General features: G+C 38.7%; 1 protein-coding gene across 1 annotated transcript in view; it reads left to right on the forward strand.

Annotated features, from left to right (window-relative positions):
• sez6b (seizure related 6 homolog b) overlaps positions 1-22,679 on the forward strand; it is a 271,755-nt gene that overhangs the window by 613 nt on the left and 248,463 nt on the right. The window lies entirely within an intron of this gene.

The raw sequence follows: 22,679 nt of genomic DNA on the forward strand, positions 1-22,679 counted from the left end.
ACAAAGCGGGCGTATGGTACCTATTCTCGAAGCCTAAAGTTATCAGTGAGAACACATCCTATATAATGGACATTATTGCCTCATAATAGTTAAACATTCTTATATAATTATTCCATATTTTTGTTATATTAGCTAAACTTTTACATTAAAAAAAAAAAAAAAAAAAAACTCAAGCAGGCTGATAAAAATGTAATTTTCCAGCCTAGGAAAATAAAAACTAGAAGTCCTCCAAATGAATGCAGCCTATCTCCTGGTGCTCTAGTCACAATAGTAGAATGGCTGATAGTGTGTTTTTGCAGCCCCCCTGCATTATTCATATCCCCTGACAAAATAGAGAAGACAGCTACAAAACATGGGTGATGTTAGAGAGTTGTCTCCCTGGATAGTTGCAGCAATTTCAATCGCTCTATATTTGTATCACTTCAAATTAAGTACCAGAGATTATTACTGTATTAATTCTCACACTGCGTTGTCTGTGTATCCCAAATTATTATCCCAATTGCATCCAAATTCCTCTTTCTATTGGCTAGATGACAAGAGACTTGTGAAGGACAGAAGTTATTTGAAGACAAACTCTGCTCTGTGAGGCATCTTTTAATTGGATGTGTTGGTGTTGGACACAGCTGACACCAGCTTACTCCACAACCTTGTAATGCAGGTTGTGATGGATGCTCACGCCTGTGTTTGTGTTTGCATAATCACCTGAAAAATGTGTTGACTAGTTTTAAAGGCTTGATGATTTTAAAGTTAGGAGGAATTTCATAATAGAATGTGTCATTATAGTGAGAAGGTGAACAGTTCCTCCGCCACACAACGAGTTGAATGATGCCTACACACACACACACACACACACACACACACACACACACACACACACACAAACAAATACAAAAGGTCCTGTGTCCTAATTCAATACTCATTCAAAGCAGATTGGGGGCTGTAGTGCGTTCCCAAAGTGAATCAATGGGTTTAGATTTTAGTAGGTTTGCACATAAAGGGGATTTGTCTTGGTGTTATGGTGCAAAACAATAAATACAGTACAAAGTCTAAAGACATAATATAAATTAAAAAACATTTACAAAAGCCAATATGAAAAAATATAAGAAATATAAGAAACATAAAATATATGTATTTCTACAGTTTGTGCAGGAATGTGCAAAAGTATTGAACAGAGGACGTACAGAAGTTCACAGTATGAGCACGAGAATATGTGCATGTGGGAAGATAGTAGAGATGTGCATTAATGTGACGCATATGAGATATAGACAGTGACGGTAAAATCACTGGGAGACAGACCAATGAAATAAATACAGAGAAAAACATTCAACAACTTCTTTGTTCGTCTTTTATTATAGTTTGTAACGATTGCTAACACACTAAAATGACACATATTATATTAGCACAATTATTGAGACTGACACTCAGAGAGCAAAACCTCAGCTCAAGTCCCGGAAACTCTAAACACATTTTCTGCTTTGCATCCAATTTGCACCGCATGGCATTTCTTGCAAAACACTGCACAAAGTTCTCTGAATAAGACATAATAATCTGACATATATTCACTTCAAAACACCTGCTTGATTGTCAACTGATCAATCAGGATGTAAGTACTATAAATACCATAGGTTATATATCTATATACATATATATAAATAGCTTTAAAAATCCCTGTAAACTCTTGCATTTCATTTGATTATTCATCTATTTAGTCATTTTGTTGTATTAAAATAACACTGAAAATACAATATGTAATCTGTAATAAAGTTAAAATATGTATGCACACGGCATGATCGAAAAGGACCCCGGGGTAGAAAAAATAACAGTGCTCACTCATTAGACACCCACTACAAAGGATCTATAAGCTTTATTCATAGTTCTGAGCTATACATAAGAACAAGTTTAGGGTTGAACAGTTGTGAAAAACCTCTCTGGTCAGTGAGCCATTAATAGTCAAGTCATTAATAATGGGATGCTAAGCAAACAACAAAAGGCAATAAGTCATGAGTGTATGTGTTTGTTACAAAGTCATCAATAATGTTTTTTGCAATAAAGAACCAGTCTGTGGGGTTATGAACTATATTATAATTAAAGCAAGTCCTACTATGGAGGACAAAAACCCTGAACGTTTTTATTAAAGGATAGGTGACCGTGAACGTCAAAACACTTTTTTGTCTGCTTTAATTGTTCCTCTGATTGACCTCTGACCTTCTGAAAAAGGGCCACTAGGAGTTCCCTCTCTAATGCACTTCCAAATGTAAGTGAAGGGGACAAACTCAGCAGTCCTCATTCTGTGCAAACATACTGTATATCCTAAAGTGAAGCTGACGTTAATATGAGGCTTCCTGACTTATATAAATCATGTAAATAATTTCAGTTATCATTTCTTACTATAATACACACGCTTTGTGTTATTGTGCATCCACCGCAGATCAGCAAATATTTAAAATTAAACATTTTAATAAGTCAGCTAAAAAGCATTGATACATGATTTTTTTATTATTGGAAAGTTGGTCCAAATTTTTTCAATATTTTTGTAAATTAAATAACAAAGATGATCTGGCAAAACTGTGCACACATTAACATTACTCATTACCAGGCCCAGCACTGGCCATCGTGAGACTGCATGAGCTTTCGACACTGATACTATAAAGTCAAATAGCATTATTTTCCACAATGTATAATCCACAAACTGAGTGAAATATTCATAACCCTGATTTGACACTGTTTTTTTTATATTGCTTTACTGTTTCATCCAGTTAAAATACATATCTGCCTTATGTATCATTTTGTACCCTGAGTATCACTATGTGCATGAATGGTGTGTGCACACCTGGTCCCCCTTGTGTATCATTTTAGACACATTTGCACATAACTCAGCCTGACCATGTTTGGTAAACGTTGGGGGAATGTAAAAATAGATGTTGTGACTTTGAACAATGCTTGGCTGCATAACTTGGCTGTGTACTAATCTACCTACTAGTGGGTGTGACATGATTGAAGAGGCAAAGACATGCATTTTTCACATATTATTTCAACATCAGACCCTCTGTTTTAGTAATGCACATGCAGCAGATTGTAAAGTATCTGATCTATCCCCTGACCAGGTTGTGTGCATGTGCAGTAAGTCTTCTCACTCTTCAATGTCCATCCATCACCAGAACTGTTGAGATTAATCAACTTTATGAGATGCTATTCTTGCTCTAATAGACAAGTATCACCCAAGGCAAGTGATACTTCACATTACCAATGGCCGTCCTTCCCCCTGTCCCTTGATTAGCCTGTAATCAGCGGTGCCAGGACCCTGCAGCTTCTTCATCTGGCTGCTTCTTCTTGCTATGATCCTTATTCAAAGCTCTACACTGTCACTGATGCACAAAAGTGTGTTGTTTCAGAGCTTCATTCAATGCCTACAGTAGTAAATGGAGTATCTTTGGGGAAGCAGAATGGCAGAGGTTAGCGAGACTGTCCTTCTTTGGATCACTGCTGGCTTCAGGAGGGATGGTCTGTACCTGACCTTGACCTCTGACCTCTCTTGAAGGCGGACAGTTTCCACACAGGGATATGTTGAAAACATATCTGGTTTAGTGCATGTTTTATCCTAATTATTAGAAATCCACCATCTTCCAAAGCATGTCATACAGTGTTTCCCATTTTGAATTGTTTTCCCTGCTCTCCAGGCAGCCAATTGTTTCCATTTATTTCTATCGTATGAAAAATCAATTTGTCAGACTGGAAACCTCACAGTGATCTTTATGTCACACAGCACAAGCCTTTCAAATGAATCTGCATTCACAGCCACCAACAGCAACTCAACAGACAATGGCTAAGTGGAAGGTAGGCAGTAATGTAAAGTTAACATGACTGATGAGCGGAGCATAGCCAGATAATATAATATTATAAAAAAAAAAAATTACTGTAGAATATGATGGGGCGCTATGGAAAAAGGGCTGTTGTATTGACCCCCTTGATTGATTGACCCCTTGAACCAAAACCAAAATATTTTCCTTAACTTAACCAAGTTTTGTTTCAATTCACAATTCCCTTTCTCACTTTCATGAAGTGAAATAGTTTAAAGTCAGAAGCATTAAAGTGGTGAATACCACTGACAACAGCCATTCAATTGGCTGATAGCATTTGAAATGGGTGGTCAAGTAGTTTTGGGTAGTTTGATGAAATACAAGTACTCCATGTAAGCACGATATCAATAAACTATTAATTCCTAAAGTCTCAAAAAACCTCAGTAATGATACAGGACTTGCAACAAGGTCCTTACTATTTCAGTTGTTTAGGTGGTTTAGTAGTACATATTTGGGAAAAAAAGATGCATTTATTAATTAATCCCTGTTAAATCACATTCATCTGGAATCCAGGAGCAATTGTTAATCTTGTCCAGTTGGTACTCCAGCCATGTGGTTAAAACATGTAAAATAATTGGTATGGACCTTTAATATTTGCAATTTGGAATTTAATTGACAATGTAAACTAGTGGTTAACACATATTGATATTACTGAAGAACAGCACTAATACTCATGCTATATACGAGTAACTCTATAGCACTTGTAAGCATTGCTATTACAGTGATGATTAGATCAGCAGACATTATCAGTAGGTGACGATTCAGGTTTTGGCCAGTATGAGCTCAGGGCCATGAGTGATCAGCCCTGCTTCTCCTTAACAATATACCCTCACTACCACACTCACTGCTGATTGCTGCTCTGTTATTCATCAGTTCAGCTCTCTCTCTGCTGTAGCAGTCCGTGCTGTCTGAGAGCAGGCATGGAGCAACACTGCGAGTTATGGTGGAACTGAAATAGGAGCTGTTTTGATGATGTCCCTAAGGTTTAGGGGTCAGGTACTCTGTCCTTTTTCCTACAGATTACTGCCCAGATAAATACGTTGGCCCTGGCTGACCCAGAGCAAGTGATGCCCCCAGAGTCCCACCCTCGGGGCCTGCTTGCATTGCCACGGCCTGTCATCATTGTCAGCGCTCTGCTGGGAGAGCTGCCTCAAACTAATGGCTGCTGCAAGGCTGACTGGGCTAAAGGGGCTATATTTTAGGCCAACAACAGCCACAACTCCAAACACACATACGCACGTCACAGCCTTCAGATTGTAGAGGAAGGGGCTGCTCAGTGCTGCTGGCCATAGTAAGGAATGTAATCTTAAACTAGAGACCATCTTGTGAGAACTCCAAGCACACACACACATTGATTTGTCTTTGTTAAAGCACAGCTTCTAATTACCAGTCGCGATGCTGGTATTGTTTTCATCTTGTGAGTCTGTGTGAGTCATCATTGCTAAATGTGTTCCTGAAGACACCTACTGTAGCAGGACCTACCACAGAGGAGGTTTGAGCACTTTGCCAGGTGTTTATTTGTCTGTCTGTCTGTGAACAGATTGTGTTACCGTGATAGCATCACAAACTATGCAAGAAACAGTCACAAAACTGAGTAGCTAAGATCAGATGAAGGTTAAGTTGAAAGGATGGGAGTGGTCAGAGTAAGGGGGCCGGTGCCTCCGGTTTTGATAAGCCAAAGTCAAGTGTCTTAAAGCTGCATTCTCTCTAATGTCCATCAGGGGGCGACTCCTCTGGTTGTATAGAAGTCGATAAGAAAATGACTCTACTTCTCTCTTGATTTAATACCTCAGTAAACATTGTAAACATGAGTTCATGGTCTCAATCTCTAGTTTCAAGTCTTCTTCAATACAGCATGATGTTCATTTAGTAAATTATGGTCCATTTAGAGTCAAATAGACCATAAAGCAGGTCATGCTTTAGGGCGGGGCTACCGTGTGATTGATACGTATACAGCGTCTCTACGCCACTCCTCCACAGCCAAATATGGTCACTTTCATTCATTGATTGTAAGAATCCAAGATGGCGACGGCCAAAATGCCAAACTCAAGGCTTCAAAACGGAGCCAGGCTAGTAGTTTCCTCTTAGGCTAGTAGTTTCCTAACAACATATTTCAGTCAAAATGCAGTTTTAATGTTCTCTTCACACTGATAAGAATTTAGTATTATTTAGAATTATTTTGTCTAGAAATTGTAAAATTGAAAGATGGTTACTGTAAGTAAGCTACAGGAGTAGGGCTGGGGCGATTCATCACCACCATCGGTTACGTCAATTTGCATAACGTGCATCAGAGCATCACAGATAAAAAACTTGTCTCCCGAAGCACTTTGTAAAGACAGCAGTGAGACAGCACCGTGTCCTGTTTGATGTTTCGTACCACCAAAACATGAAATATTTGGATGATCAACATTTGGAACATGTTTCTGTTTGACCATGCGCCATCGCATGTTGTTATTCAGCTGTTGACTTTAACAAACATTTATGAGTAGGAAAATGGCTTTAGCTAACGTTACAGACTCTCTCTCTTGACCCACACTAATATAAAATGACATTCACCAGTGACGTTCTAAACAACATTACTCTAGTGATGAAATCAATCCATGTCATAACCATTTTAAGTTGTTAGTCATCAGTAAAAATGTGCATCTTAAGTAAGGGGTTGTTATGACATACAGAGGTTAAATTAATCCTTTTTGACTTGATATCCCATATTTTTCAAGTCAGGCATCTGTCAAACAGGGTCTATTATATTGTTACGTGTTTTGAAGAGAAGATGATTGAATAAAATATTGAAATATTTATTTTGGTTAGAATAATTGTTACATTAATTAGCGATTCAAAAAATGATGTTTCGACTAATCAATAAAAAAAAGAATCATTAGGTGCAGCCCTACACAAGAGCTTTGAAAAAACAAACATCAGGAGTGCTAGTTGCTGACAGACAGTGTTTTCATACTCATCATTGTCATTATTATCTTCGCAGCAAAGATATAGCATTTGGAATTTGTATGATTTATTCCTTCTCAGAGAGTAAAATCATCATGTGACACTGTAACCCTGCTTTCAAACTAAAATAATCGAAGCGAGAACCAAACCTCTTACAACATTGGCTCATAGATATTAGTTGAAGTCTGGTATATGCTCATTAAAATGACAGGCAGAGTGAGAGCTAGCCCAAAGCAGTTTGAGCTTGTCAGTCACTCTGTGCTGGTATTGATCAGGTGTGGAATCTGAACGGACTTCATCAATTAGATGCTCCTCCTGGGGCCTGTCAGCAAGACCAATACGGTCATTATTTCTTTGGCTTTGTTAGATCTTATTCAGGCCAGCTGTCTGTAGCAGCCACCTGAACACGACACTATTGGATATACCTTCTGTACTGTATGTACTTATCACATATACTTTTTATCTACTTTGGTTTGTGACCAATAACTGCAAAATGAACTGTGTTTAGAAATAATTTGCAAATGTTACATGATAATCACTAAAATGCTAGCCTAATTATTGAAAGTAGCATGCTGATGTGAGCATTTAGTCCACGTACAGCCTCACAGAGTGCCTAGCTTGGCTGTAAACCGTTAGTCTTGTTCAGTCTTAGCGATATCAAGCTCTGTTTTTAAGCTTCAAACAGTTGGACATGTATGACGTTGTTATAGGAGTTTCTGTTTCAGACAGAAGTCAACGATGTGTTCCATTGAGTCTGGTAATACTGGGGTGTTTCATCTCAAAGGACTCCAACCTGAACCGACCCAATGCAGTTTGTCACTGTATTTTGTGGTCCTACTCTGTCGTTTGTTCTCCTCATCTTGTTTGTGTTACCTTTTCTCTTTACAACTTGTGAAACCTAAATGTGTGTGTTGGCTGAGGCACAAAAACAAAATAAATAACAACATGATGCAAAATCTGTGAAAAACAAAGGAAACGACTCAGCATTGCACTAGGCAATGCCCCTTTAACTCTTGGGCCCTTGCAGCTCTCCACATTGGTTTTTGCTCTGTTTGAGGCATGACCACAACTGCACTCCCAGGAAAAAAGTGTGAAATTGAAAATTTTATCAATTCGTGACCTTAAAATCAAATGGAATCGTGGATTTGGAGAATCGTGACACAATAGCATTTAGGCAAGTACTTACTTTAAAGGAAATTAAAAAAGCATTCGTTTTTGACAAACAAATCGACATAACTCCAACTCTTCCATGTTTGCCCCAGGAACCTCCTAAACAGAGGAGCATCATCAAAGCAGAGGAGAAGCAGGTTGAAATCTGTGCTAAACATTTTATAATAATATTATATAATTTAATATATTATATAATAATAAAGATAACAACAACAATAATCATAATGTTAATAATAAATAGAAATTAATTCTAGTCCCTGTGTCTTATTTCAAAATACCTTTTTTGTGCTTTGTTACACTGTGACCCACGATAGAAAAATATTCAGCAGACCTCCCGACATTATCAGTCAGGAGTATGATAAACTACAAGGCTACACTAACACTACAACACAGCCACAGCCACTAGCTTGATTATCCATGGGAGTGCCTATGCAGTATGTGTGTGTGCATCTTACTTTATCGATCAACGGTGAACCCTGAGATAGTGTGTAACACTGATGCAGAAAGAGCACTCACCCTGTTTGGCAGGTTGAAAAAGTGAAGTGCTCCACACTGCCTTTTTGTTGTCCGACAGACAGAGTTTGCTGCTTCAATTTTTAGATTATTTTTCGAGCGACAGAATGGGCGCTAACATAACACAAACCGTGAACTGTGCGCTACTTAATAGTCAATAGTAAAGTTTAAATAAATGAAAAAAACACCCACAATCTCAAGTACTGCAGAGTTTTCTGTTTAGATCCTGGTTTACTTCAGGTGGTAAAGTCATGTTGCTCCTGGTATACAGTCAACGCCATCACAAAGAGAAAAAACGCTGATAACGCAAGTTACATTTTTTTCAACTCGATGGCACTTAGCAACGCAAAAGAAGCGCGTAAACCGTTCATATCTCATATCAACAACTACAAAAAGCTGCCTCAGGCTGCTAAAACATGCTCTGTCTGATCAGTGCTTTATAGATTCATTTTCATTCTATCTTCACAACCAGTACACCCTGCTGTAAGATTTGAACATGTGCACTCTTACATTGACCTAGAGTGCACATGGTTAATAAAACAACTACTGAAGGGTTTATTTGCATCCAAAGGCTAGTTTGTGGATGTATTTTTATCACACTCCATTAGTGAGGATTAAAGTGGAGACAAGCTGCGGTGGTTGCTTCGCAGAAACTAGTCCTGGCAGCAGCTTTTAATTAGACTCATCAGAACCATTACAGAAGAAATATGAATATTTCACAACTGTAAACATTGAACCGATAGTGTTGGAATTGTTTCACCAAGTCATTTTTTTACACAGCATATAATGGTAAATAAAAAAACAGTTGTTCGGCCACACAAGAGAACATTACAATCTTAGAATCCCTTTTATTGGCATTTAAGCTCGGTCACTTTAAACAATTTAGGCATTGGTGTCTGAGTGTGAGCTGCTAAAAGAGTCCCTCTATGTAGATTCAAAATTAAACTTGAAATCATCTTTTCAATGGCTTGAAAAGAAGATTTTTGCACAGTAATTTTTGCATCATCTTCAGATTAAAGTCATCATTGTGCCTCTTGTTTATAAGCAACTCTGCACACACACACACACACATATACACACACACACACACACACACACACACACACACACACACACACACACGTGTACGCACTCTGTTCCCACCCCCTTCATCATCCCTGCCACGGCAGAAAAGCAATTTGTTCCTGGTGTCACTGATCTGATGCAATCAGCGCTGCTTCACGCTTCTGAATAAGGAAAAGACAGCGGGAAAGGACACTGTGTTTAATTAAAAGACGCACTTTTGTGAATGTGACGATCATATAATTTGGGGTGGAGGATTGCATGTTCAACACCTGCTTTCCGATTATGGCTGATTAACCTATCCAAACTCGCCCGTTCGCTCTCATCAAGGGCTATTCAGGGTACCGAGGCTACGCTCTCATTCTAATTGTCTCCAAGCCTTTACCTCTTTGAAGCGCTCAATTGGAAATGAGTGTTATCAAAATTCAGCGCTGCTCCCTCTCACAGGAAATGGGGGCGCTGGGTTCTTTACACACAGCTCCTGACACCTCCTGAGAGAAGCTGAGGGGGCGGAGGGGTGGAGCACTCTCATTTTCCCTTTTCTCCATCTATCCCCCTCTTTGCATAACAGTCCCTCTGAAGCGTGTGGCGTGCTTGTGAAGTGTTTACCCTCGTCTCTGTCAGTCAAAGCTGGTTTCCTGAAGGCTGCATTCATCTGCTTTACACTATCTCTGTCTCCTCCCCTGTTTGAGATTTCTCACGACAGAGCTGAGTTAAATTAGAGAGGATGCAAATGGGATCTGAGGTGCTTTGAGCTGCACCTGCTTTATGTGTCACCATTACATCCCACACCCTGTCATCTTTGAACATCGCTTCAGCTCTCTGGTATATCGGTCTTTGAATAACACGCTGTGACGCCAATAGTCACAGAATGAGCTCAATGTCTCTCATTTGATTCTAAATCTGACAATAGAACATTCTCTAAATCTAATTCTGTTCACAGTTACACTTAATTTTATCTTAATTCTCAGAATAATTCTGAGCTGCTGCATTAATACTTAGCACAGTCTAATTGATAGCTGTCATGTTACAGCTGCCACTCAACATCTCGCCTGGGGCACCTGGGGATATTTCTTGCAAATCAATGGCCAATCTAAGTTATGTAGGGCGTGATACCTTGTCTCGGCCTAAACAGCTCTCTGCCAACTCTCTCACTACCTGCATGCTTCAGAATAAATGAATCAGGCAGCTCATTATGCATGTAACTGCCACTGATTGACACAAGCTAGGGAGGATTCGATGGACGGTGGTCAGCAGGAGGTGACCAACAAATTACTATAAAGTCATTCACTCCAATTAATATAACATCACTGAAACAGCCTGCCTTATACAAAGATGTATTAAGTTACTTAAGTTAAACAGTTACTGTTGTAGCTGGCAAGGTTGGATTATAAACAGGGCACCACAAGCAGTGGCCCAGGGCCCTGTAGGCCCCATGTTATCTATTCCTCTGTGGAAATTAGACCATTTATAGATTTGTTTGGTAGTTTGCACCAATTGAGAACACGGAAAGTGTACAAACATGGTAGCATCTCTGTGAGGCAGCGCCAAGACACAAGTTATTACAATTCATCCTCATTACCAAACATCATGGCAAATCCATCCAATAGGTGGAATAGGTGAAAATCAGACAAAACAAACAATTCCAACCTGCTGGTGGCATGAGAGGAAAAGTCAGAGGATTACCAAACTTAGTGGCATTCATCGTCTGGGATCATGTATGTCTGTTCATTGGCATTAGCTATTTCATTGGATAACTCAAAACTTTGACCTGCAGGTGGCAAATGAACAGTAATAATTAGTCACCAAAGTCAATGGAATTCACCTCTGAGGACCAAGAATGTCTGTAGGAAACTTTACGGCAATATGATTATTCCTCTGTTAATGACACTGTGGAGGAGTTCTGAAAACTCTGATTAAGTTTTGCTATAATTGGTCTTTATCAATTAAGTCTTTATTATTCTGTAAGCACCATTTAAAATACTTCAAAATAAATCAATTATAAATATGTTGGTGTTAAAATGAAAAAAACACAAAACAAAAAAACATACTGACCAACATAATGAGCAATGTTTGAACGGGACAGATATTTCCCTCCTGATGTGATAAAACCAGTCGTCGACCCTTAGAGCTGTTAGTGCCGTTAGCTACAAGCTGCTGGCTCAGGTGTCGCCATGTTGAGAGAATTGAGAGGCAATTGAAATGCTCCCAAGCTCCTATTATGCACCTCTCATCATGTGTGTAAAACTTCAACCATTTCACAACGTACGCCTGTTGCTGGTGCTCTCCAACGGTCATACTGTAGGTGTTGTTTGGGAGACATCGGCAGACGACTTATTATGTGGTTTAGGTATGAGGACGTGTTGGACTAAACAGTCCATGTAGCAGCTACAGAAGCAGTCTCAGCTCTTCTCGTGGCTCTGTATTTACACACCCATTTGATTGTCTATTTACTGTCACAATGTTATTTGGGAAACAGGAACTCAGCTCGCCGGCTTTGACAAGTTTGGTTTGTATTCGGCATCAACCACTCCTCATTTCCTTGACGATGTCTCATTTCCTCCTCTGTCAACATCTCATCTGTTCTTCTCAGGCTTATTTCCAGTCACCACTGCCGCACAGCCTCTAGGTCCAGATCTCAGAGCCGCATCGATCCAGCAGCGATGGCGCAGAACCAGTGTTTGTCCAGAGAATAGGGCCTGTCTGCTCTCCTCTCATGTACTGGCAGACTGTATACACCTGTGTAATTGAGGCTGGCGTCTGCTGTGCATACAGAGCCAAGGGCCTCTCCACAACGATTAGGACACTGACAGGGTTGGCTCTCTTTTAGACTGCCGCTTGACATCCGCAGAGCTGTTTGGGAGAAGATGGGGAGGAGGTCATAGTTTGATCTTTAGTCGCAGCAGCAAAGGAAGTGACTCATTTTGTGTTGGTCTCTGTGTATAAGTCCAAGTGTGTGTAAGGAAGAGAATAAACAACACTTGTTCGTAAAAGCTGTGATTTTAAACCCTGTTTCATGTCCTCTTTCTTGGATCTATATTCCAAAAATATAAATAGATAGATAAAGAGTGGCCCAGACGAGCTGACTGAGCTCAGCTGAAATCTTACCAGGGAAAGCCCAAATTTGAGTTAGGGAGGAGGATGAGAACAAGTGAGATTAGAAGAAGTGAACAAACCACCACACAGGGTGAGTTGACTACATCAGTATCAGACAATCTAATAGGATGTAATTTCAGATTCCTCGTTGGTGATTCTTTTGGTTTTGGTGTTGATTTCGTGAAATATGTCACGAGCATTATTCTAAAAGATGCACATGTGAAGAACAAGTAACTGCAGTGATGACTGTAAATACTTTGTACTATAATAGAACTAAAAATGTAGTCTATTTCGCTTCCATAACATCTCTCTTTTTCAGACTAGAGGAAAGAAAATCTCCACTATACACTAGTAGGTGTTTATTTTAACACTTTGTCTATTTGTGTGTGTAGATTTCTCCTAAATTCACCAAATGTTAGAATTAGATGATGACTCATTTGCATATTTAAACACTACATTTCAGAAAACTTGTAATAAAAAAAATAATTCTGGGTTGTGGTCTTGCCTCCTGCCATGGCCCTGTTGCCACCCGCTGCTACTATTAATATTAGTCACATTTCTATTAATATTACTGATACCATTACTGCTTTTGTTATCATTATTACTCTACTATATCCACTGCAGCTGTTATTATTAGTCGTCGTAATTTTTCCATCGATATTCTGCTTACTACTCTCATTGTATGAATAATTTCTGTCATATGCATGAATGTGTTGTAACTCTGTTATGTTGTTCATTCTGTACAATGACATCTATCACACGTCTGCCTGTCCTGATAGAGGATCCTCCTCTGTTACTCTCTCTGAGGCTTCTTCCTTTTCTGCCTGTTAAAGGTTTTTTGGGGGAGGGTCCAGGCCATAGTATACCCCCAGTCCGGACTATACCTGGGGTTAAAGGGGCCTAGGCTAGATTATACCCCGTGTATATTATGGCCTAGGCCAATTTATTCTCCGGGGTATAAATTGCTAATTCATACCCCTCAGGCCAGATTATACCCCATGATATCAGTAGTGTTGAGTGATATACACAAGAATGACTTAATTTTTCAACATTTTATTGGGGGTTCAGCTTTGTCAGGTTAGTTAAGTGAGAAAGCTAACTGACATCTTAAAACTCTAAAAGACAGACTTTTATTACTTCAACCACAAAAACAGAAAAAATATTAGACTTCCACAAAGATCAAAGATTACTACGTCCTGAAACTTCAACTTCTAAGACTAGCAAGTCCTTGCTACAATATACATATTCAAAGTTAAACACAAATAATCAAAATAGAATATGCAAAATAAACAAACAAATAAATAAATAAATAGTACAAATTAACATTAACGTTAGCCAACTATCAAGATTACCTGACATTATGATCCCTATAGGAAGGACCGGCCCTGCCTGGAGGGCTATAGTCTGGCCTAGGCTATTTTACACCCCCGGGTATAGTTTGGCCCAGGACAGTTTATCCGCGGGGTATACTCTGGCCTGGGCCAAAGTATACTCTGGCCTGGGCCAAAGTATACCCAGGTTTAATCTGGGTGGGGGTTAATTTGGCCTGTTACACTGGGACAGAGGATGTTGTATGCTTTACAGATTGTAAAGCCCTCTGAGGCAAATTTTTGCTTTTGGGCAATACAGATAAATTCAATTAAATTGAATTGAATAATGATCCTAATGTAAGTAATCAACTGGGGAAGTTTTATGGTGGTATATCTTAGTTATTTTTTTTACCCTATTCACTTAAAAATGTATGCAATATTACAAAACAAATTTTTAAAAGCCGTTTCCTCGAAATTATCTTTTTTGTTCATATATTACTCATAGCTTGATTTATACATTTTATAACCACAAACAGTGAAAACGGATTCATTTATGTTGCTGACATTATGTTCTGATTTATGGACTGATACAAAGAGATATCCAAAATGAAACCTTTGACTCTTATATGTCAACAAAATGAAACAAGATTTTTAAACAGGGATTCAGATTCAGATTTATGTTCCGGAAAACATAAGCAAATCAGCACATATTTAGTAAGATAATTCCTCATTTGCTTAATTAATCATGATATTTCAGAAAACTTGTAATACAAAAAAATATTTTACTAATGTAAATAATCAACTGGGGAAGTTTCATGGTGTTACATATTAGTTACATTTTTGACTCTGCACACAGCGACAGCACCAGAAATCTGTTGTGTTATGGTGTGAAATTGAATATATTTTGGAAGTCATAGACAAAATGATACACTCATGTTCATGTTCAGTTTCATTTTCTTTTCTTACTGCTGGTCAGGAACAGCATGTGATGCCTACCTTTTGCTTTTCAAGAGATAGTAAGTCTGATTGGGCAAATTATCTAATTGAAAAGAATGAACAGAAGCCAAAGTTATAAGTGCAAAGTGTAAGGTCATGAACGTTTGCTTCATCAATTTTTCTAAAATAGTGAAACATTTTCCTGGAGTTTACTCCATATTCCATATTCATAGATAGGACGAATCTTAAACATTTACTCTGGCATCTGATTAAGGAACTTGACCCTTCGTGACTCTTATAAAGAGAAGAAAAACAAAACGGTTCGCTGCCTTTCTAAGCACAAGGTGCAAAGATCCACTGGAAATTAAAGTGGAAACACACAGACTAAATACACATGGGAAGAAGGCGTAAACGAGGCGACAGGTGAAAGTAATCATGGCGGGGAAGACAATCAAAAACGCGGGAAAACACACAAAGACAGGAAGTAGAAGCAAACATGACACATGAGGAATTAACTTATCAAAAAAAACCAGGAAACACTACAACTTAAGTAGTTGTAATGTCTGCCGTCTAATGATCTGTGTCTTCTCTTATCAGGCCACATGACGAATCACTGTATTAGTCACTCTATACTGACTCTATACTAACCTGAGAGGGTCTTTGGCTTGTGGAAAGTGGTGAAATTAGAATATTAAATATTAATATTATTAAATATTGAATATTAAAAACCACAACATTACTACATTTTTGGGATTGTAATATAAACTGACATTCTGTTAAACACTTCTCTATTGTAGGGCTAGATCTTTAGTGTCAATTTGTGCTTGCACCTGGAACAGAACCCAGAAGTTTCAGTTTCACTTTGTCCCTGTCTTCCTCTGTGTCACACACAAGAACATCCGATTCAAATTTCAAAGTATTATTTCTATTTTTTATTATAAACTATGTTTTAGCAAAAAAAAAAGCAAGAAAAGAATTTCCAGTTCCACAAACGGTCACTACAGTTTGATGTAAAAGTCGGACTACATACTGAATGATTGTATGCACTAACAGTATGTAATATTTAATACACATGCATGCACTTCTTAGTGTTTAACAGAACTGGAGGGAAGGATTTGATGCAGGTTAAGACTGGGAGGTAAGGCCAAAATCTTCTTTCCCAATTTAGGTCATTTCATAACAAAATATATCACGATTTAGTGTATAATAAATAGTCTTCATGAAATAGCCACATGGTAAAACCTATTTCTGTAAACTCCTGTGCGAAAAAACAAAGATTGAATATCTGATATAGCCACTATACTGTACCTGCTCATTAGCAAACAGCAGACAGACACAGATAGAGACTAGCTGGTGAACATGGTGGAGCATTTAGCAGCCAAAGAGACGGAGACCAAACCAGAGCTAAATATTGGACTTGCCTTGAAAAATCAATAATCCAGGTTTACATATCCCATATCAGCAAACATGCTTCTATTAAATGTATTATTATTATTGCCTAGATGTGTTTTGGGATGCTCATATATGTAGAGGTTACATTTCCCATAGATTTGATTAATTGAGTGGGAAACAGTGGCATATCTTTTTAAAACACCAAGGTGTACTGTAGCCGTACTGTTGGTTACAGCAGCGCACATGTGGCATGGTGACATCTGTTAGCCAGGGGCTCTCTGCTTCCCCGTAATGGTCTCATTAGTACAGTATGCACCGCAGATGATCACAGCCACGCTGTTGCTTGTTAACACTGAGCCAAGCCATTTGCTTTAAACTGAGGACGATATGAAAGCTGAGACTCTCACAAGCTACTGAAGCAAAACAATGCCATATGAATGGAGGAAAACCAGAAAAAAGAGGTGTTTTATGCTCCTTTTTTGCCACTTCAGCAACTTTTTTCCCTTTACAGATATTAGAATGATTTTATTCATTCAGCAGTTGAATGTGTCGTTGCAGACAGAGGAGCTGGATGTGTTTGTGCTGTTAGGGGACAGGGTTATAAATAATATTGTGAACACAAATTCAAAACCTTGGTGACATTACTGAAATATTAGGGTGTTTTTATATAGGTGGGTTTTTAATTTTAAAGTATAACTTTTCATAAATTGAATGAAATATTGTACAGCAAAAGAGAGTTTCTGTAGATATATGTAATAATTCCTTTCATGGAAATGAAGAGTGGGTAACGGGGACTTTAGAGGCAGGCACTGTGCATGTAATGATCTGACCAAGTAAAATACCCCTGACAGTACACCCTGGGCTCTCATTCTTGCAGTAATAAACACAAAGCATGCAAATGCAGAGCAGAGACACAGACTCCTGTCAGAAGACATCAGCTGCGTCATTATTTACCTTAAGAGTTGTCAGGTGAGCTGCAGAGCAGCACCTAGAGCTAAACAAATGGCAGAGGCTCGGCTTTACAAATCTGCAAAAGTAAGACAAATGCCCAAGTGTGAGAAGAGTGCTGACTTTTGCGTTTGAAGTTTTCTTGTATAACAGTAATAACAAGAGCATTTTGTCTTTATTTTTCTGCATTTTGTCTTTAAACATTCTGTTTACATTCATCTTCTACTGTAAGGAAGCATATTGACGACAGAAGATTTGAGCACAAACTAATTTGAGCGCTAGTCTGCATGTCAAACCTTGAAAGTGAATAGACAGATTTGTTTGAGCAGAATTAGATTAGTACGTGAGGAAGTACAGGATCCTGAGTGTAACAACTGAACTGACAACACATTCTCACTCCCAACTTGTCTAATACGACACTTGGTTAATGGTTCTAAAAATATGACGCTCTACATTCCCTTCTAGTGTCAGTTTAGGGTGTGTCAGTTTTCACTTGGTACATATATTGTGTCTCTTAGCTAGAGGAAGTAGTGGTGTCATTTTGCCAGGCTTAACCCCTGAATAATTTGAATGTAGCCCCAAATATAATTTTGGATTGTAAGGGGAAGCCGGAGAAGAACCACACTGACAGGGAGAGAACATGCAAACTCCAAACAGAAGGGCCAACTAGCCCAGGCCCCTCTTTCTGTGAGGGGCAGTGCTAACCACTACACCAACGTGTCACCCCTATGGAAAGTATAAACTAGCATTAAATAGAAATATTCAAGTACTTAAGTGCAGTAATTGAGTAAATGTACTTCGTTACATTCCACCACTGTCAACATGTATACCTTTAATAACTGTTTTCCAGCTAGTCAATAAATGTGATAGCAGTGGTAAAATATTCTCTTTTTATTCAATATAATACTAATGACTACCAAGTACTAATATCGTTAACATCTTCCTTTGAATGACGTGACGTGACTTTTAGTTTTACATTGGACAACAGTCATGAACAACAGTCTTCTGGGTGAAAGTCTGTGTTTGCTTGACCCATCCACCTCCACCCCCCCAGTCCCTCCTGCCCTGTGTGGACTCTCTCGTTCTTTGTACTTTGTCAGTTTCTCTGAGCATGTAATAATGATGGGGGTGGATTTACACTGCAGTTACTTGAAAGCAAAAGGGTGCCTCTGTGCGTTGGTATCAGATGCGCAGGGACGCTGACCGAGCGTCAGCATTTGACGAGTTGGGAGCAAGAACAGATCTTAATTGAGCATGTAACAGAAATTGTGTAGCTGAATTTGAGACAATCAGGTATTGTCACGCTCGTAACAAAGCTGCTCACACTCACTTTTGGCAGTCTGAATCTCCTGAGTGCAATGTCAAACTGAGAGCAGAGTGTCACCAAATCAATTTGACCTAAAGGGTAAGGGTCATCCTGTCAGACCCTTCCTTCTATTTTTAAAATAAAAGCTTGGACAGTGGCGTTCTTAAATCACCATATTGAGAAAACAAGTAGTTTTGTTTGTATTATCTTATAAATCTAAACTTGTTGACAAATTATTTTGTTTTTGAGCCATTATAGCAGAGCTTAGCTTTATGTTTACTGCTGATATGTGATTTTCTGATCCAGATGGTACATTTTCTTATTTTTTCTTTTTCCGATTATAATAATATTATTATGAGCTCTAGCTACATTCAGAGAGACAGCATTGTCAATTTGCATGTTTGGCTGAACTTTAATCTACAATGCAGATCCACACACCCACAACAATTGGAATAGTAGTCTTAATGGTAAGACATGAAATATGTAAATCACATGCTGTTGTAAATAGTGAACTGGTCGCTTCCTTACAGAGGAGCAATAATCAAAAGCTGACTGTTTTCCTTTAGCTTCGAAAAGACATGACATCGGGATGAGGGTGTGTCCTGGTGCAGTTTGTTCCTCTAAAAAGGTTTGGACGCGAACCTCTTGTGATCTCAAATGCTTAGAAGCCAAAACATCTGGAGATGTACGTGATTCTTACAAATCTGTGCTGTGAGCTCTCAAATGTTGACTCTCAGACTGATTAGAGCTCACAATTTGTTTAGCATTCTCTCAAATCTTTTCTCAGATTTTCACTTCCATAGTACTGTGCAAGTACTTCTAACTCACAACTTTGACAGCAGCTTGCTGTGTATTAAAATATTGCAGGACAATGAGACATTTTTGAACAGCCCCATAAAAAAATTGGCAGTGTTAGTCATGTCATATTCTTGAATATGGCCTCATTAGTTACCAAGCAAATGCTGCAGGCTGCAGGAGGTACTGTGTCCTCTGAATGGCTGGCAGAAGTGAAGAAGACTAAGTTGCTGCCCTACAGTAACCAACACCTGTTTTCATAAAGGCCACTATTCAAAACTCCAGCTTTGCAAATAACAGGCTGGCACATTCCTCCCGTGGGAAACAGGAAGGAGGGCAAAATATGGAAGCACAAAATGGCTGTACCCACACACACAAAATAAAGAGTGTGTCACAGGAAAAACTAACTTCATGATTTGCACATTAACGAGGAGTTAAATATTCAGACTGTTACTGAATATATATATATATATACTATCCTCAGAATAAACTACAACTATGGACCAGGTGGGGGCTATGTTTTTTTCTGTGAAAGACACCAGGAGAGCTAAAGATCTGATCAAGAATCAGGGCAAAAGGATCTGCTTGTGATATTGCAATTAATTGTAACACTTTAAAGTTGACTTTTTTGTACTGACTAAGTAATAATGTGTAAATTACTGCTACTGATTATCAGTAGTGATCTATTATTCACCACAATGCCTTTGGGTAAAAATGACTGATCACCGTTGTCCAAACCAAACCATTCTGTTTCAAACCCTCAGGCAGCCTTTCTGTTCATTTCACTACAGTGTGAAAATCATCTTTCAGACTGTTGTAGAACAAAGCAATCCCAACACAAAAGTCCTCTCACTAGCTTTTTTAAGCGCGCTCAACCCTTCACACAGTCTTCATCGGCAGATGGAGTTTTCCTAATTGTCACAAAAATAGATCTGTTGAAATGTGAGCTCATTAGCTGTTAAGATTTCATCTATAGCACTTATATGACTTCTGGTCATGTTGCCTTTCATTAACTATCAGAACTAAATATCAGCTTGACAAAACGTCTCGCTAAATCCATCACAGTCCTCATCACGTTGGCTTTATTGTTGTTACTTTACCATTTTTGCAAACATACACTGCACTGAATCACTTGTATGCCGACAACTTGATTTTCATGGAAACTCATGGAGATTAATAGCTGCCTGGAAGCACATAAAACAATGATATCAATAATAATAATCGTGTTAAGTATATGTGATAAATAGTAAATAGATCCTGTAAGTGAAATGAAAATCACTGGTATGGTCCTTTTATGTCAGCAATTAAACATTTCACTTGGACTTGGACTTTGGAGATAAACAATATCTAGTTATTTATACAATTGTGGATCGAGGAATTTGAGGAAGCAATATTTACATAAATATAGCAGACACAAAACCAGAACAAAACAATCCGACAGTACAGTCCAGTCACACTAACTTCTCTCGGAGTGTCATCCTTGTGAATATGCCTGACAGCAGTCAAGAAAACCATCATTACCACAAACAACGCAGCGAGGCCGATGGCACGGATAAAAACAGACGGTCACATTGCTTTTAAAAAGCTAGTCACTCGACGTTATGAGTCATTCTGTCTCATTCTTTCCACAGAGATACTAGCTTTTCATACATTGATTGAAAGCCTCATTCTCAAAGGAGCTGATGCTGAACGGCTGACAACACTATAGCCAGTAATGGCTTCTGCTCCATAGTGCAGACGGAAGGTGCTTTCAGTGTCATTCTTCTCCACCCTCGCATTTGTAGACACTAAGGATCAGTGCCACTGTTTGCTATTCATTTCCACATTTTCAAGGTCAACCGCTGAGATATTTTTCCGTCGGCTTCTTTTCAGCCGGTCAACTATTGAAGACTTCGATCTCGAATGGAGTACAAGGCCAACTATCACATCATTTCATGCAAATTCAATGAAAAGATGAATATAAGTCACTTGCCTACAACGTGATGCTCTCTAAATTACATGTTGCATTTAGTGACGTTTACCTTTCTTGGTGTGGTAGAGTGCACTGTGTGCTCAGTGCAGAGAGGTAAACATACTTCCACGACCTCAGCAAGATTTAAAGGATGACAGCCAGGTGTCTCATTGCACTCTTTTTCTTTAGTTCAGTTACATGGAAAGGTACAATGAAATATTTATTACCGTAGACCATATTCTGTTAGTTTCAAAGTGAATGCAGAGGGCACTGGAGGGAGAACTGCTCTAGTCCACAGAGGCAACATACACTATGCAAGCTTACCCTCAGCTCTGCCTTATTTTTAATAGAACACTGTATAAGATTTGTATGATTGTATATAACATAGAGTAGGTTAGAATGCACTAATCATCCATAAATAGCTGAAGACATTAGAACAGCTGATCTCTTTTGATGTCAGCAGGTAAACTGTAGGAGTTAACTAGCTGACTGTCGGTTAGGTTTCATACGCAAATGAGAGTCCATCACCCTTTTGTAGACTGAAGTTAAGACGACTATGTGATGAGACATGAGTCAGCGTCAGTCTGTTGGGCTGAAGATTTCAGGTTTGAAGAGTTAGAAAGAAGTGAGCTTACCAGGCCTCCGTAGTCCACTGCTCATCTCTGCTGCAGGCTGAAGGGTCCAGGATACAGTTGCCGCACTAGCTTAACATGCTCAAATCTCTCACGAAACAGTCAATGGATGCGCTGCATTGTTAAGCTGCCAATCGTGAGTTCAACAATGTTATTGAATGCTGAATCTGTGGCTATATCAATAATGATGTATTAAGTCACAATCTGTCATTTCATGGGTTCATCATGAGTTTAATACAGAAAGAAAATCAACACTGACTTAAAGCATAAGGCAGGGGTTTGACTTAACTATCACTTTACTGAAACCTCTATCTGCACTAACCGTAACCAAACTGACCAACAGGACTCAGAGAAACCTGGTCTCTGAGTTTAAAGTCCCAAGCGTCATTCGCCCACCATCCAGCCCAACCACCTTCATATTATTTATTTGCACTAAATAAATAAACATAGCACTTGCCACTATAAAAAAGGAAGTAAAAAAGCACATAATACAGACTGCACATAATACACAGCACATAATACAACTTAGTGATATATAACAGGTTCAAAGACTAACACACAAGCCAACACAAAGTTCACGAGGACAGTCGTTTTGATCAGGAGCCTGACTGCAATTAATATCCATCTGGATATATATAAAAAGAAATCATACACAAATACATTTGATCGGTTACTAGACCAAGGCTGGGTTGTACCGACAAGGATCAATTCTAAACGCAATCAAATAACGGCATAACTTTTACTACTACTTTGATTTTTTTATGC

This window comes from Cebidichthys violaceus, unplaced genomic scaffold (genome assembly GCF_023349555.1).
Source record: "Cebidichthys violaceus isolate CVI_PGR_0920_01 unplaced genomic scaffold, fCebVio1.0.p SCAF_1, whole genome shotgun sequence".
Taxonomy (NCBI): domain Eukaryota; kingdom Metazoa; phylum Chordata; class Actinopteri; order Perciformes; family Stichaeidae; genus Cebidichthys; species Cebidichthys violaceus.